Genomic DNA, 16,605 nt, shown 5'->3' with positions numbered 1-16,605 from the left:
GCAGACACGTTCTCCGCGGTTCCAGCCCCTTTCCAAACCAAATTCATTGGATTTCTCACCTTTATTTTGGCAAAGGAAAATGTAATTTCTAATTTAAAGTTTAAAAAACCATCATCCTCATCAACATGCACTCAGTTCAGATGGTGTTTGGGAAATTAGCTCTGTCGTTCCTGCGTACACCAGCACACGGCCCAGCGGTACAGGCAGGCTGTCCCCCCTTAACCCTCTCTCTGCCCCAGCTAGCTTGTGGGTGGTGCGCAGCTCCCTTAGGGTGGCCAGACAAAGACGAATGCAAGGGCTGAGACTTGGAGCAGATCGCCAGCCTATTCTTTGCCTTCTCCTGCCAATTTGCTGCGTGACATCCAATATGCGAACTCACCCCTCTGGCCTGTCATCCTCTCCAACATCCAGATGGCATCTCGAGGGACACGCTGTGACATCATGGAGGTTCATGAACATTGTGGGGAAATTACAGAAAGGCCCAAGCACAACCTAAGGAATTGAACCAACCAAGATTTTTCCTCCGGCTGGACCACAAACATGCTGAGCAACCTGGGGAAACCCAAGGGTCTCTGACCTTCAGCAGGATCACTCGCAGAATTTAACCTCCCATAATCATCCCAGGACACGTGCCCAGACATTCTATAGGAGCGCAATGCACTTTGAGCAAGAAGAGTATCGATTCAGACTATTAGAGAAGCTCACTGTGGGGGTCAGAGGCTGACTTCATGGAGTCTGCACTTCCAGATAGAAAGACAGATGCTAAGGGAGGCTGAGATCTTCCTTGCTCCCTCTGTGCTTGAGAGGGGTGGCCCAGATCTCAGGACCCTAAATGCCCACACTGGGCTCTGCAATCTGGGTGAGAGGCAGGCAAGCATCTAGTCCCCACCATCCCTGAGTGGCTCTGTCACTTCCTTTCCCTTTGCAGGTATAAAACTAGATGCCCAGGTGCTGAGAAGGAAGACTGTCTAAAGGCCATAGATGTCCTGTTTTTCAGGCTTCTTGTTGCAAGTGCTAGAAGCATAGCACACACAAACTGAGAGAAAAAGAGAATTTATTGGCTCACAGGACCCAAGGACAGCTATTCAACCATCCCCTAGCAAAGCTAGCATTCCTCTGCTTAGACCATAAGCACTAAGGGTATACTCAGGGCCAGGTGCTATCCCAGCAAGTGTACAAGGGAACAATAAGAAAACCACAGGAAGTATCAGGAAGGGACAAGTGTCCACCACACAACAGTACAATAGAGCTCAACAGTGTAGTACCTGGAACTGGGTGACAAGGGAGACCTCCAAGGAAGAATATGTAGTCCCCAACCAGTAGTGGGGCCTCATAAGCATGGCCCTTGGAAATACACTGCCCTCTCTGAGTTGAACCTCCCTCTCTCATGACCTGAAAGTAAATAAGGACTAAAGCTCACACTGAAGTTCAAACCAGGGTCCAGAGTTTCATTTTTAGTAACTGGAAATTCCAGGGAAGCACTATGATTGGCCCAGGTTGAGTTGGGTAGCTGTTTCTGTGCCAATCAGCTGTAGGCAGTGGGTGGGGCCAAGTTAAGATTGGCAGCTCCCAAACTACCATATAGTTGGACCAAAAAACCAGACTCAAATTCTGAAAGACGGAAGAGGATAGTTGTAATCAGCACCGAGCTGGAATTGCAAAGGGGCCCTCACACCTTCCTTTTTATCTATGCACTGTCCTTGAGAGGTTCCCAGGATTCCTTATCCCTTTTAGTACAGCACCAAGATTTCAAGCAAATCTTCATCTTCTGTCATTTGAGAGTGCCTCTGTTTCTGGGCTCTGTTCATCTCTGTGCTTTGCCTACACATCCGCTCTAGGCTTTATGCTCCCGAGCCCCCACCCCAACTTCTCCTCAAACCCCCATAACACAGAGGGTCATTCTTGATGGAGTTTTAGAGGTGCCACCATCTTCCTGCAGAATGGCTTTTACCATAGGAGCCCAGCTTCCTATCTTGAGCATTGGAAAGTACAACCCTTGGGGTTGCACAGGATGAAGCAACACCTGGCTTGGTGGCTGGTGCATGTGGCTGCTCATGGATGGCTAAGTGGATGCCTGTGTCTGTGAAGAAGCAATGCAGCATAGGGCCTGGGGTGCTGTTCACAGAGACGAAGTGCTGAAGTCCAGCTCCTCAGAGTCCCACCAGTCTTCCATGGAGAAAGTGGGTGGAAGGGCTCTGGAGCCACAGGTATGCTGACCCAGTGAATAGTTAAGCTGTAAGCAAAAGCCTGTCACAGGTTCCCAACCTCCTCAGGAAGGAGCACAGATATATGGGCTCAGAGAATTGTGTCAGGGAGAGGGGTTACTCTTGGCCAGCTTTGCTTTTTGGAATCATTCTTTGTTTTGAAATTGCCTACTGGTCTGAACTTCCCTAGATGAAAAGCCATCTCTTGCATGGTCTGGAGATCAGCTCAACTGGGATGAATCATCCCTGGAAGAACTCACCTTGTGCTGATTTCTTATGAGTCATAGATCATGCAGGATAGGGAAATTACAGGCCCTGAAACACCATCTTGAAGACCCCATACAGATGGCAGCAACCCACTGCAGATCCTTGGCCCACAAGGCAAAACCAGTGGGTGGGACAGGATGCCTCAACATCCAAGATCCTGGACAAGAATGAGATGAAACTTTAGTTCTAACATTGTCACTGGAATTCTGTCACCACAACAATGCACAAGTCCTCCTGACTAGCTCTGGACAGACACCTATTTCTCCCACTTGAGCTTCTGTCCTGGCCTCCTGTGTAACATAGATGCTCACTGTCTGAGGAGCCCAGTGAAGGATATCACATAGCCACTAAACACGATGGTAGAGGCAGATCAATAGCCTGTGTCTCTAGTATCTTATCACACTGCTGGAACCTTACCATGAAGTCTCCATTCCTGAATCAAGTGTCATCTTTCTAGAACTCAGGGTTTAGGTGATCTCAAATGGGACCAGGCTGTGCTTCCTCCTGTGCAACAACCCCAGGGGTCAGACTTATGATTTCCAATGCTCAAAATAGGAATTTGGGCTCCTGGAAACCAGGAGAATGGTCAAGGCCATTCTGCAGGATGATGGTGGAACCTCCAAAGCTCCAAATAGCATGGACCATAACTGTCTGTGTTATGGGGGTTTGAGGAGAAGTTTGCGGTGGGGTGGAGGCTTGAGAGCACAGAGCCCAGAGCAGATGTGTAAGCAAAACACACTGAGGAACCCTAAGAGGGCCCAGAAGCAGAAGCACTCGCAAATGGAAGACAGGGTTTTGGGACTGTTGTATGTCCTTATACAACAGTCATACCTGCTCAAGAAAGATCTGGGCAGGTATGCAAGTAGATCTCTCCCTTGCTCACTACTAAGGTTAGACTTGGCTCAGGGGGCAGGAACTCTGGCTGCTGAAAACTTGATGTTTGTCAAGCATCTGGTGAGCATTACTTCATTACCCCTTCAAGACCACTAGAGTGATAGGTGAGGGAGGGGCATAGCGACATTAAGACATAGACACAAGTACAGTTCTCTTTACCTATCCATTAGGAGGGATTTGGCAGATTAGCCACCAGATAAGTGGGTTCCTTGGGGGCTGCAGCAGGAGTAAGTGAGGTGCAGAGAGAGGAGGCACAAAGTTATTTGAAGCGCTGTCCAGAGACAAGATGCTGAAGTTCCAATCCCTGGGCTCTAGCGGGAGAGCTTCAGAAGTATGCCTGAAACAGAGAAAACAGAAAATAACTGGGTGGATGGAAAATGGAAGTGGAGGTCATAAACCATCTCCCAATTCTTCTCTGAATATGTGTCTTCTGTAGGGAAAATAGGCCCCCAATTCTCTCCAGTTCTTCAGTGCCGTCTTTGTGTTGCCCTAATTTTGCTTCCTTTTAGCCAGTTTTTGCCTCTAAACCCTTGTTTCCACTTCTTGGATGATCCTCTTAGCACATATGTCTACTTGTCAAAGTCTTACTGCTTTTGGAAGACCAAAACTCAGCTAGGAAGGCAAAAGCGAGATGGCAACCACAGGGGGTAGAAGGCTTAGCCAGAGCAGCTAGAGTCAGTAGGTCCAAAAGGACTAAGGAGTCATTGCCTTAGTGATTGGAGCCAAGGGAGCTGGTCTGATGTTACTCGCCAGGTGGGTATGAGTATAACTAGAAGCAGGCAGGCAGGCTGCTTAGTGGAGTGATGAAAGCTGCTCAGAACAAAGTCTGTGCCTGCAGTGGTGGCATGGGTCACTTTGTGTTCCATGGGCAGGAGTACGAAGCTTCAGGTTCATGCAGGTAACTAATACTGGGGGACAGTCATCCCCCGATGACTAAGGAAGGCCATAACTTGTGCACTCAGTGGCATGCAGCAGCACTTGGTCTGTGCAGGCATGCTGTCACCAGGAAGCATCTCCTGCTCCCACCCCACCCAGGCCAGAGGGCCAGCCTGGGCTAGGGGCACCCCCACCTTGCTCAGGTGACCTGCCACCTTCCACTAGGGACCTTAGGTGCACTGGGATATGATCACTGCTCTCTCCCTCATCACTGCATCCCCATTTCTGGAACAGTGATTAGCACACAGCAATCACTTGACACTGTTGGGAAAATTCATCAACTAAATAGGATATCATTTTTTTCAAGTAAATACCAAGCTCAAGTTTCATCAGTAATGACCCAATTTCAAGGCCATGGTTCCATGAAAGCAGAGGGATGGGATGGGATGAGATGGGATGGGATGGACCTCAGTACCCTTCTCTACAGCAAGGAGAATGACCAAGACAAAAATATCTTTCTCTTGGCGTCATCTTGAGAATGTAAAATGGCAGGCATGTGACAGCTCTCCCCATAGCAAGTGGATGTATATGCATCCTCTCTTCTGCAGATCAGCCTCCTAATAGGGCCTCTTGGTCATCCCAAGTCAGGGTGGTCTGTGCCCTGCAGGGCGCAGGTGCTTAAGAAACCAGGACAGTATGAGATCATCCTTAAAGTGAGAACACCTCAGGCAGAGCTAGGGGCCCAAGGGAGGTGAGTCAGCATGGATGGAAGGGAAAAATTGACTGGAGTTGAATTAGTGGTCAGGATGGGGTCAAAGTCATAAAACTGGATTGAGGACACTTGAAATGGATTGAAGGAATTGAATTTGGTCAGACTGAAGAAATGAAATTGAACTGAACAGAAAGAACCCACTGGAAGGGAATTAAAATACATTAAATTGGCTCAATTTGCTTTGAATTGAGGAATCAAAGCAATAATTGCGAAGAGTGGAGTTGGAGGTCTGGGTGGAGGTGAAGGGAGAGAACCAGAAGGATTTGGGATACACAAGAGGAATTGAGGTGAGCATTTTTGGAACTAGAAGGGGGCCTGAGTTAATTTCACCTGGGGTCAGGGCACTCCACACCAAAGTTCCCACAGCTGAAGAGCACTTGTTCTCTGGAACTGGTTGTTCAGGGCACATTTATGAAGCACTTACTGCATGCTGGCACTAGGCTACAAACAGAACCAAGCCTGGCCCAGCCCCCAGATGATCAGGCACAATTGTCTGTCAGTGCTCAAGTCCTGACGTCAGACCCTTGGACAGGAGCAAGCATGACTTGTTAGAAACAAAGGACCTGTGATATGAGCTTTGAGCAAGGAGATGCCTATCCCCTGTTCTCCTTGGGCCTGGCAATTTTGAGAGCATGACGCAAACCCAGCCTCAGGGCCAGGCCAGAAGCCATACATCTGAGCCAGAGGGATCAGACCAGGACAAGTTGTGGGGTTTTGGGCTCTGTATCCTCTGACCTGCAGTTTCCTCCCTTATAGAACGGGAACACCAATAACAACAGAGGAGTGCTTTAAAAAGATGAGGAAATCCAGGTTTCTTCACTGTTAATATCTGCAACAGTGCCTCCTCTGCTTCTGCCTTTGTTAATTGCTGGGCCTTTCTTTTCAGCTCCCCAGAGACACTGGGATTCTCGGAAACCATTCTGGGAGCTGCCAGACACTCTTTCCATTTCCTAGAAGCCAAAGGCCACAGTGCACCCATCATGTCGGGCCCTGGAAATGTGCTCCCTCCTCCCCTCCTCTCCAGCCCCTCTGCTTCTCCGTGGACATCCTGAACCCTGCAGAAAAATCACTTTCATATCTCCTTAGACCTCTGTAACTCAGTCTTGAAGCCTTAACCAGGAGCCACTCCCACCTCCTTCAGGTAGGCTCCTTGGCTGCTGGACAGGGCCAATTCCCCCCCACTGGGCCTGTGTTCTAACTCCTGTCACACCCTGACAGCTTCCTGGGCCCCCCACAGACATGGCGGAGGGCTTTCACCTCAACCCCCTCCAGGGGCAGTGGGCCATCTGCTCCTACAACAGCCTGCTTCCTGGTCCTTTCATCCCTGGCTGTCTCCACTGGAAGCCTTTCAAGGACGAGGTAGACAGCTCTGCTAAGGACACCTCTGCCTTAGTAGGTAATTGTAATGAGAATTCACCAAACATAGCACGTGCCTTCCAGGAAGACGTGCTCAGCTGTTTCTGAATGTTTTTGATCTTTTCTGCTATTTTTTCCAACTTGTGTCAAGTTCAAGGAGTTTTAGTCAATTAGTCTAAGAACATTTGTTTTCATATTTCTAATAAGCATTTAGCGCAGGTGGGGAACAAGCACATGGTGACTCCTGCCCATCTCTCCTCAAGTGCCAAAGCTCCTAGTGCTTTTGGCTTTTTTGTTTTTCAGGGAAGTGGGGATGAGGCCAGGAAATGGGGATAGAAAGAGTTGCCCTTCCCAAAAGACACGGGTTCCTTGGGGCCACACACACACACACCAGACACTGATCCAGGAGGGACAGGAGCTCTGGCTGCCAGAGTCCTACAGAGGACCCCACTTTGTAGGCATTCTTTGATCATCCTTAGGGGTAAAGGGCTGATGTCTCATAAGCCACTCTGCCACTCATCGGCTCTTACCTTGGGCATGTTCTTTACTTCTTCTGCCTTTGGTTTGTTTATCTTTAAAATGGGAATAATTACAAGTTCTTACTGTGGTAAGGGAAGATTAAATATGTGGATTGAGTGAGATGATGATATGTAGAAAATACCTGATGCATAGCAATCAATTATTAGTAGTGGCTAGTACTAATATTTACAATAGTACTAATGGATCACAAAATACTAATTGACTTGTACCACTTTTTTTTAAAGTTAAAGCATACTCCTTAGAGAAAAGTAGGAAAATACAAAGAAAAAATAAATAAACCACGCTCAGTCCTGCCCCAAGCTCACCTTATCAGCAGGGTGCTTCCTCTGTGTGGAAGGCCGGCTTTCCCCAATCATTTTAACAACCTCTTCTCTCTTAAAAACATCTGAATTTCTCATCATATGCGTTTCCACGTCTTCGGAGAAAGTCTTATAAGCTCTTTATTTAATAAAGAAATTAAGCTTCTGTCTATCATATTTGCTGAAAATATTTTTTCCAGGTCATTTTTTTTTTGTTTGGTGGTTTAATTTTGACAGGCACGCAATTTTCCTTTTTATGCAGTCGGGTCTGTCCATATTTTCTCTCTTAGTTCCTTGTATTAGTTCTAAACTTAGGAAATCTTTTCTCTCCCGAGGCATGATGAATATTAAATTCTACTTAATTCTCACTTTTCTGTGCCCTGATTTTTTTTTTAACTATACTTAACGCTAATCCCGATGGAATTCAGCGAGGCGGTGAGAGGGTGGAGGTGGGCTGAGCAGAGCGGAAGAGAGGTCTCCTGCACATTTCAGGCCCACCCGCAGAGCCCAGCCCCCCAGCCCCAGAGCCCCTGTCCGATCCAGCCAGCCCTCCGCCCTCCTTCCTGACCACGGTGGAGTGAACCTCATGGGCTATAAATTTACTTCCAGAGGAACCAATGAGTTAAATCCTCAAAATGCTCAAAAGTCATCCCAACTGAAAATGACCTCAAAATAACCCAAGCCACTGCCCGTGGGACACATTTGGTGAATGACTGCCTGCAGGACTCTGCAGCTCCCCTTCCAGAAGTGCTGCTCCAGGGCTGGTCCCAGCTCACCTGGCCTTCTCTGCTGCTCGCAGCTATTGCCCCACTGTCCCCCACCCTTGCTGACTGTCCCCCAAGGAAGGACTCCCTCGAACCCTGGATCCACCAGGTGCTGTTTTAGGGTACTGAAGAAGTCCCCCTGCTGCTCCTTTCAGGGAAGCAGACCTCATTGCATACTGCAGGTGAATAAACCCAGGCACTAAGATTTGACACCTTTAAATGGTGGCCCACGGAGTGTGCACTAGCAGTAGATTACAGGCTCAGGCTGGCTAAGCAATGAAGTGCCTTTGTTAGTCCTCTCTACTTTGAGATAGAAGCAGAGAGGCAGGAGATGAAGTTCAGGAATGCAGCGGACCAGAGGATGGGGTGCTGCGGTCCCATCATCCTCTTGAAGCGGAATACTACAAGGGTAGCAGGACCTTGTGACTTGTGACTTGTGAGCCTGTGGCTTGTGATCCCCTGTTTATGCTCCTTTAAGTTTTGAAGCCAGGACTAGATGGTTGATCTTCCACACCCTCCCAGATCAGCCCTGTCACATCGCAGGCTCTGTCCAGTGTGGCAGCTGAGATACCTATGTCCTGTACCTGATCTCCCTCCCCTCCACTCCTCCTTGCAAAGCCCATGCTGAAATAAAAGCCAAGAGGAAAAAATCTGCCCGGTGACAGGGGCTGGAATGGAAAAGGGTTCAAACGAACCAGGGGGTCCCCACCTGAGTATCAGGCAGCTTGCACTCTGAGACAGAGCCAGGGAAGCAGGGCTTGACCCTTGGCAGGGGTGAGCAAAAGGGCAAGAGGGTGGAGAGCCACTGCTGCCTGTCCGGAGTGTTCAGGGGACTCTCAGAACAAAGAAAAACTACACTTTATGGTGCAGTGCCCCACTCCAGGACAGGGGCCAATGCTTCAGGTTCACCAGTCCCTCAGTGGGTAAGGACACAGGCAAGGTAGGAAACAGCTACCGCTAAAAATTCACACCGACACTTAGCCCTAGCCCTCAGGAGGCACAAATGGAAAACCTCACCTCCACTGCACAAATAGGGAAATGGAAACACAGGAGGTGACACCCAGGAACATCTTGAAGTGGCAGGGCTGGGAACTGAACCCATCCTGCACAGCCCCGTTCCTGAGGCTCAGACCTGGGCCCAGTATCCAGGGCTGGGTTGGGAGCTGGTGGTGAGGGAACAGGTGGGCACTGAGACCCAGTTTCTGCCTTGCTGGATGAGGTCCTGGCACCAGGAAAGGCTCTCTGGAAAGGCCATAAATTGCCAGGCGCTGATGGATGGGGGATGGAGCCAAGCCATTCCTCGGCATTTGGATTTCAGCATGTTTATGGGATTCTGAGATGCTCGCCAGGTGGAAAGGAAGTATTTGGCCTATTAATTTCCTAGTTAATCATGCAGGACATTTGGTAATTAGAGCGCTTGCCATCCCATCTCAGTGGCCAGCCCTGGGCTGAGCGGTAACTCACTCCCAATGATATAGACAGTGCCAGAAGCCCCAGCCTTGGGGCTGGCTGCAGGAAGCACCTCACTGAGGCCTTGTTACCCTGAGCAATGGGGGCTTTTCCCATCTACAGGAGTCTGTCCTCTGTCCCACACTCCATAGGACCCCAGAACCTTTCTGTGACACAGGGTCCTGTACCTGCAGAAGGCAGGTATGGGGAGGAGCCAGATGCTGCTGCCTGCATAGGAGGCTTCACCTAGTTCTTTCTATTCTCGCTTCCCAGAAGGAAAGTGTTTCTGAACTCTCCAAATGCACCGCTGAATTAAGGTAGAAATGTGAAGCTTTTACTACTGCTCGGCATGGCCAGGGATTAGGCACCTGCTGCCTGCTGTCCAGAGACAGAGACGTGCACTGGCTGAGAACTACCTTTCTGTGCTTCCCAAGGGAAAGCCCTTGTGGGTCGCTGTGAGAAATATCACATGGGGCAGGGGACAAGACTGGCTGGGGCACAGATCCATACCTGTGAGGGGGTCTGGGAGCAGCTGCCTCTGTGTGGTCTCTGGGCCCAGCAAAGCCCATGATCTTTTTTGCAGTGGCCTTTCTTTACTGGGGCCACGTGGCACAGGTGCCATCCTCAGCTTTCCAGGGAAGGGGACAGCTCAGAGCAATCTGCGGTTTACCTAGGACACATTGCCCACCAGGAACACAGCTGGGACTAGAAGAGCAAGGCATGTGGTTACAGCCATTTCAGCTGTCACAACAGAGACCCACAGACTGGGCAGCTTGGGCAGGGCAGCGTTGATCCCATCTCCCCATCTAGAAAACAGAGAGGTGGGTCTGATGTGCCATGGGAGGCCCTCCTTAAGTGAGTTCAAGTTCTCTTATTTCACAAACTGCTGCCCAGAAGAGTGAGCCTCTGCAGCCCACAGTGTACCTGGCCTCCCTTCAGGGAGATCAGGAGAGTGTGTGTAGAACAAAGAGGCAGGAGGGGCCTAGCAGAGTCTGGAAGCACTTACATGGGCATGGCGGGGGAGGGGGCCCTGGAGATTCAACCAAAGCAAAGAACTCCCTTTCCCTCCCCAGTTCCAACTGCAACTTCAGCAAATTTCCCATTGCATAATAAAGCTGCCTGCCCAGCTGTGATCAAACCAAGGCTGCTCACTCTTTTGAGGCTGAAATCAAAACCCAGAGTCCCAGAGAACACACGTGAGCCTTTTGTTTCTGCACTGAGGCTGTTTCTGCAGCTGGCAGCCCGGATCATCCCCACCAGCACCAGGACTGCATGGAGAGGCAGCAGCAGTCACCAGTCACAGACCCACAGGGTAGCAGTGATGGAGGTAGGGACAAAAGCCTACGGTTTGGGAAGGACCTAAGAAGGAAGTGGACAGGGTGCTGAGCTAAGAGGGGCAGGAGGGTGCTGCAGAAAGCCCTGCTGGGAACTGAAATAGGGAAGGAGCAGTGTGAGAAGACCTGGGGTGGGGACCAGCAGGTACAAAGGCACTGAGGCAAGGCAAGAGGGGCTTTTGATCAGATCTAGGCAAGATGACATCTTCAGGGTGGACACCACCACCAGGACTCCATAGCTTCAATGCAGCCTACCGTTTGTTAATCTAAACTGCAGCCTCATCCACTTGGCTTCCCAAGCTGCCTATAGGACAGAAAGAGCCTTTCTCTGATTAGAAATGGAGGAACTACTTGCAAGAAGGAAAGAGTGTCTGATCAGATATAGATAGATAGATGATAGACAAGCAGAGCATACATATGTATATAGAGCAAGTAATCCTTGTCAAAAATACCAAATGTTTTATATGGATACTCCTCCCCCTAAGACATGGAGCACAACCTCCATTTCTCAGCTGGAGCTGTGCACAGTGCCTCTTCCTAAAGCATACAAGAAAGGGGTCACTGGAGAAACCTGACACATGACTTCAGCTAGGTGACCAAAGTTAAGTGACAGGTCACACTACAGTAGGCTGTGTGGTGTGTGCACCTTAGCTTGGTGGCCTCCCAAAGACGTGGGTCCCATTCAGTCCTGGGAAACACACTGAGATAGTCACACTCCCTAAAAGACTTACCACCAAAAGCAAAGAAAATCTGAGAAATTGTCACTGCCAAGAGGAGCCTCATCTTGAGACACAAAAGAAGAACAGGTAAAAACTGACTAACTGTTCTCTGAGTGTAGAGTTTAGCTAAAAGCACTTTGCCCATGCCTCTTCCTTAGTCCCTAAGGATGTGCCACAGTGACGTAAATGTTAATCACAGGAGAAACTGAAGGTAGATACACAGGAGCCCTCTCTGTTGTTTTTGAAATACATCTGTGAATCTGAAGTTCTTCCAGAAGAAAAAGGTTCTTTGTGTTAAGTGACCATAAGAAACAGTGCGAGAGAAACAGAGGCGAGCCCAAACCTGATGTCCAACTGTTCTCAAAGCCCAGAAGCCTTGGGCAGGGGAGGTGTCTAGTGGCTCCAGATGACAAGCTTTTGGGACTGGTGCAAAAACATCCTGGGCTGCAAGTCCTAAAGCTTTGCTGAGCCTTTATCCCCAAGAGAAAGGGGTACAAGCCAGCAGGGACCAACACAACTACTATGCACAAACCTTGGCTGCCCACTCAGTCCAAGCTATGGTGTCAGGGCAGCCTGGCCCAGACAAAGCAGGACACCACACAATACCCCCATGATTGTGAGACCAGAGAGAGGAACAGTTACTCTCTCAATGATCGAGGGGAAAGGGATTCTTTTTTAGTACTTGAAACTACTGGGATCTTGCAGTAAAATAAGTAGTGTCCCCTCAAATCCATATTCTGTAACAGAGCACAGCCCCAGCATGCATGAGGCCCTGGGGTTTAATCTCCAGCACCATAAAAACAGAAATTAAGAAATAAAAAGACAAAGGCAGGGCCTGGAGTAGTTCAGTGTCTGCATGAACACACCCTACTCAGCACCAGCCTCACAGGACTCAGGCAATGCTATAAATAGATTTTCTTCCTTGTGGTGAGTCCAGGGGAGTTCCAGCACCAAGGCCCCACCTTTAGCACTGAGCAGAGAAGAATCACTTTCAATACAAAAATAACACTTTTATGGTTATTAAAGTAATAAGCATTGACTGCAAAAAACATAAAATAAAAAACTAAGATGATACCTAAAGGAATGATGAAGTGGAAGAAAATTACTGACGATCTCGTTCTCTGGCACCCTTAACACAGCAGTAAATAGGTTTTTAATCTTTGTATTTTCCATAATTCTTGTTCATACCTGGAGAGCTACAGAGCCGAGGAAAAGAGAGAGTTTCACAGTGGCCCCACCTGGGATGCACAACCCACCGTCTCTGTAGTCTGCGTTCTGCGCAATAATATACTCCATGGGCATCTTTCCACAGCAATAAATGCAAATCCACACTGCCTTGCTGGCTTCAGGGAATCTGTGCTTTGGACCTGGCATCCTCTACTTAACAGCCCTGCTGCCCATGGATGTTTTGTACATTTCCAGCTTTGCATCAGACAGTGGCCTGTAACCAGCAGGGCCCACTATACTTCCTTACGCATTCACAGACTCTGGTCCAATTATTTTGTGATAATACACCATAGTAGGGAATTACTGCATCCAAGGGTGTGAATATCTTAAAATCGTCCACACCACAGAACCCATCAGTGCCTGATGCCCTCATGCCTGGCTGTCCCCCTTGCTGGTCCCTGCACACCCTTGGATCTAAGCAGGACAAAGCAGAAAACCCTCACACAGGTGGGGGCAGGGACATGGCCCATCACCTAGTTTTAGCTCTTGGTGATGGAATGCACATGTCCCATGTCCTCTTTATTTAGAGTTCATTAATTTGATGACATAATCTGAGAGCTCACTTTGTGACCAGGAAAGGAATGGACAGAAAAGAAAACATCCACAGTGAATGTCCACACCTTCAGAAGGGAGCTAGACAGTGCAAGCACACACACTCACGTGCAAGCACATGCCCCCACACATGCATGCCCAAGGTAGGTAAACTAAGTGACTAGAGAGAGTACAAAGTGCTGGCACATGGTAACCGAGGACCGGAAAATTATTGTGGGAACTGTTTCCCCTACAGACTGCAGGTTCCTCGAAGGCAGCCTCCTTCCCATGTGTCCCTCCTGAACCCACGTCTTCCTCACCACATTGGCCACACTCAGACTCTCTCTATACCGGTCTGCCTACAGGAGACAGCGCTGGCAAGTGCTGAGACAGAGGCCCACACGCTGGGGGTTTGACTTCACACTGTGAGTTTATAAAGCCCAAATTGCTGCCTCGGGGTCTGATCCACACAAGACCGCACTCCCAGAACCTTGCCAAGCTCCGTGTCCCACCACGACTCTTATCCTTTGTCTAGGGCTTCTGGGGCCCAGAAGCAGGGCAGGCTTGGCACCCCCATGCATGAGGCCATCATCAAAGCCCCAGCATGAGAAGGCCGCCCAAGGATGGTGATAGTGTCTGTGTGTACCACCAGGGCCCACTGTAGCTGCCCACACATGAAGGAACCTAGGCTCTCCACTATCACTGCCATTGTGAAAAACTGATTCTGCTCATAAACAATAGGGAGTGACTGCTCACAGTTCTGGAGACCACGCCCAAGATTAAGCAGCTGCATGAGGCCCCAGTTCTGTAACCCATGCTTTCTGAGAATCCTCTCCATTAAAGAGACAGAGACTGCTATGGTCTTCCATACTGACCCAGGAAAAGCAGAGGATCCCAGTGTCCCAGGGTCTGGAAGGCAGAAGAATGAATGGGAGGTGGACAGGCAGCCCCACATGCAGGAGAAGGTCTAGACCTTCCAGACCACCCTCAGCAGCCCAACATTTGAGGTCCTATCTCAGACAAGCAGCTCTTCCCCCTCAGGAGGCAGGAAGGCTTTGGCTTATCTGTGACTCCAGGTGCTTTGTGGCCCTGAGTCCACAGGCATGCAGGCTGGCTCTGTCTCCATTTCATGGAGTCTTCTCTCTGCCTCACACCTTGACCTCGTACTCTTGGCATCTCCGCTTTCTACATTCCTTACTGCCATCTCTTCTGTTTCCTTCTTGTCCCTCTGAACGTCTCTGTCACTGTCCTCTTTCTTCCCCTCTCTCCCTGTCAGGGTGGCCTCAGAAAATTCATGTGGGGATCCATGATCTTTATTCCTACCAGAGCAGCAAAGCCCCACACAATGTCATCAGCACCACATGATGACAATAGACGCCAGTGGAGCAACGAGACATTCATCCTACCTGGCAGCTGGGAGGTGGCACCCCTTCGCACAGAGCAGTATCAGAAGTCACCAGAACAGAAGCTTACGTAGGATCCAACATGTCAGAACATGATGCCCAGGATGTCCAGGTTTCCATCAGGAAGCACTAGTCACATCAAGACCCAGAAAGATCTCAGAGTGAGTGATAAATGACAAGAGGGCCTGACCCTGAGGTGATGAATGTTAGAATCACCTGGAGGCGTTTAAAGTAGCTGTCATAAAGAATGTCGGCGAGCAGTCATGAACGTGCCTGCCACCGATGACAAAACAGAAAGCATCACCAGAGAAATAGAAAGTTCCAGCAAACAAAAAGAGGATAGAAAGAACAACCAAATTGAATTTTAGAATTGTAAGTTACAACCACAAAATTTTAAAAATTCAGTATGTGGTTTCCCAGCAGAACAAGGAAGCCAGAGGAAATAGTCTGCACTTAAAGGTTCAAGGGACCTCAGCCACTTCCGGCAACAGAAAGAAATCTGCTGGAAAATGACACATACCTCAGGGAGTTGTAGACGGTAGTGAAAGACCACACCGTCATCCTCGGAGTCCTGGAAGGAAGGGGAAGAAGGGAGGGAGGCCTGAAAATGTATTTGAAGAATTCATGGCTGAAGACTTCCCAAATTAGGCAAGACATAAACACACAGATTCAGCAACATGCATGAGCCCCAGACAAGATGATCCCAACAAAATCCACAAATCCTCTAGAAATAAGACCACACAGAGAGAGAGAGAGAGAGAGAGAGAGAGAGAGAGAGAGAGAGAGAGAGAGAGCTAAAGCAGCCAGAGAAGAGCAAGGATCTTATCTACAGGAAAAAGCAAGCAGGATGACAGTGTATTTCTCACCAGGAATCATGAGGGCTGGAAGGAAGTGACACCACATTTTTCAAGTACAGAAAGGAAAGAGCTGTCACCCCAGAATCGTATATCCAGCAAGAGCTCCTTTCAGGAGTGCAATGAAAATCAAGACATTCTCAGGAGGAGGAAAACTAGGAGAATTTGTCACCAGAAGTCCTGCCTGTGAGGAATGGCTAGTGAGGTGCCTCTAAATGGAGAGGAAATGGTAAAAGTGGGAACTGTGGACCGTCAACAGGAAGGAAAAACAACAGAAAAAAAACGGAATGGGACTAAATGCCGTAAATTTTCTTTCTCCTTGTAAGTTCCTTATATTAGTTTTGATAGTTCAAGTAAATATTATAACACTGTTAGGGCTCTAAATTTGGGTACAGAAGATATTTTAAACACATTATAAAAACAGAAAATAAAGGAACATAAAAGGAAGTATGGGTCTTCCTTTCTCAAATGAATAATACAAAGATACCAATAGACTGTGAAAAATTATGTACATATAATATCATTCTTCCAGCAACCAGTAAAATACAGAGAGGCACTGTTGAGAAACAGGATAGATCAAAAATGGAATTATTTTTAAGGAGCCACTCAAGTAAACCATAACCAGAAAAAAGATGAGGAGAAAAAAAAACAAAAAAAACCGAAAGAATACACAGAAAACAAAACTAAAATGGCAGCCTTGACATAGTAGCAATTACATTAAATGGAAATTATCTAAATATATTGTTTGAAAGACAAGATGACAGAAGATTAAACCACATAGCCTGACCAGAGGCTGCCTACAATAGATTCACTCCAATGTAACAATACAGGCCGATGGAAAGCCAAAGGAAAAGATGCCCAAACAGTCAATTGGGAGCAGGATTGTTTACTATATGTCAGATGAAGGGGGGCTCTAAGGGAAAATGAAAGAGAGAGAATACACTGATAAGGGTGTCAATCCACCAAAAATAGCAATCTTAAATATATATGTAGCAAACAATAGAGCCTCAAATTGCAGAAGCAGAAGCAGAGAATGGAAAGGAGAAACAGACCAGTCCACAGATACAGTTGGAAGTGTCAGTCTTCTTCTGTTGGCAATACAATGAACTGGACAAG

General features: G+C 48.3%; 1 long non-coding RNA gene across 2 annotated transcripts; it reads right to left on the bottom strand.

Moving 5' to 3' along the window:
- Positions 1-1,047: 1,047 nt before the first annotated feature.
- LOC102017094 lies at positions 1,048-15,412 on the bottom strand. 2 transcript variants are annotated; one of them, XR_262762.1, is made up of 5 exons: positions 15,156-15,412; positions 14,639-14,764; positions 3,525-3,702; positions 2,465-2,628; positions 1,048-2,233 (listed from the first exon to the last, which is right to left on the bottom strand). It is a non-coding gene; the product is annotated as an uncharacterized LOC102017094 (long non-coding RNA). The 2 variants fall into 2 exon arrangements; XR_001236224.1 differs by having other exon boundaries at positions 1,048-1,611.
- Between the last annotated feature and the right edge of the window lie 1,193 nt (positions 15,413-16,605).

The sequence above is a fragment of the Chinchilla lanigera genome, unplaced genomic scaffold (assembly GCF_000276665.1).
Source record: "Chinchilla lanigera isolate Chin_1 unplaced genomic scaffold, ChiLan1.0 scaffold00053, whole genome shotgun sequence".
Taxonomy (NCBI): domain Eukaryota; kingdom Metazoa; phylum Chordata; class Mammalia; order Rodentia; family Chinchillidae; genus Chinchilla; species Chinchilla lanigera.
This window is presented reverse-complemented; position numbering and strand designations above follow the sequence as displayed.